We start from the raw sequence: 1,701 nt of genomic DNA, 5'->3' as shown, positions 1-1,701 counted from the left end.
TGTAAGAGCCCCCAATAAAATGATTTAAAAAGTGGGGGGGGAAGATTACCACCAAGAAAAAAACCCAACACCAATGAACAAGAACAATATCAGTCATAGGCCTTTTGAGAGTGTGTATGTTATGGATTTTATTAATTCATAATGTTATGCAACCAACACCATTATCATTCCAAAGCATTTACATTATTCCAAAGAGATACTCCATGAGAGCTAGCAGTCACTCCTAATCCCACCCTCTTCCCAGCTCTGGCAGCCATTCATCTGCTGGTTGTGTCCATGAACTTGCGTGGTACTAGGCATTTCAGGTACATAGGATCATACAATATGCAGTCTTTAGGACTGGCTTCTTTCACTTAACATACATTTTCAAGGTTTATCATGTTATTGCATATTTTATTCCTTTTCTACGAACAAAGTGCTTCATTTTGTGTATATGACACCTTTGTTTTATCCATTCACTCATCAATAGGTATTTGAGTTGTTTTCACTTTATTTATTATTAATTATGGTGCCAGAATGCAATTTTTTTATCCATACTGATTCAAAGATTTCTTAATATTCAAAATAGGAATTGGCATGTTGGCCACATCATGAACATTTTCTACACATATAAAATATATCTCAGTCCAAATCTGAAGCAAATTTAAATTTCTCTGAAGTAAGAATGTTCCCTTTCCTATTTCAAGCCCTTGTTGCCATGCTTTCTTCCTTCTTTTCATTGCCCCCTGCCTATCTGCTGCTTCATATAGATGGTTTTGCCCTCCTGGGATTCTCAGCCACCCAACCTACATCCTGTACAGGACAGAAGAGCCCTGAATGTTCAGTTTCCATTACTCCTCCTTTTGTCTTGGTGCATGACCATCAATGCCAAACTAATTCCTTCTGGAAAACATGTAAATGCTGGCAGGTCTGAACACTACTTGAATTGTAATTTTTTCCCCCATTAGCTCCTTTGCCTGTAGCCAAGAAGTTTGTGAAAAACCGCCCTGCTCCTTTCTGGCTATGTGAAGCTGCTGCAGCGTTCCAGCCCAGGATTCCTGAGCTCCAAGACGCTACCAGAGATTAGGATCACCAGCAACAGGATGAGGTTTCATGCTTGATAAAATCTGAAGAAACAGAGAGGAAGTCTCTCTCTTTCTCTATCTCTCTTTCTCTTTCTTTTTAAAACAAATCATTTTATTGGGGGCTCTTACAGCTCTTCTCACAATCCATACAGCTATCCATTGTGTGGAGCACATTTGTACATCTGTTACCATCACCATTTTCGGTGTTTTTTTTAAATCTTTTTATAAGGAGCTCATACAACTCTTACCACAATCCATACATACATCAATTGTGTAAAGCACGATCTATAGGATTCTCATGTTTTCATCCACTTGGCTAGAATACAGCTCCCTCCCAGACCCACCTCCTCCACTTGAGAGAAATGGTTTCTCCTGGTGAACAAGAAGCTCTTATCTTCTACATTTTGCCTGGCAAGTAACCTTGTTCTTGCCTATGTTTCTCAGTTTCGCATGCATGTTCTATCTTGTCTCTCCAGCTCAATATGTTCCTGTCGGCAGGGCAGAGTTTCAGACACTCTGTTTTGCACAGAATAGTCAGCCAGTAAATGTCTGCCGAAGGAAGGAAGGAATGGATGTACTCACAGCACTCGGCTAACTAGCCAAACCCATCTAGCCAATGGACATCTCTATAAAACAA

Source organism: Echinops telfairi, unplaced genomic scaffold, assembly GCF_000313985.2.
Source record: "Echinops telfairi isolate 266 unplaced genomic scaffold, ASM31398v2 ScPeMD7_655;HRSCAF=1070, whole genome shotgun sequence".
NCBI classification, from domain to species: Eukaryota; Metazoa; Chordata; class Mammalia; order Afrosoricida; family Tenrecidae; genus Echinops; species Echinops telfairi.
This window is presented reverse-complemented; position numbering follows the sequence as displayed.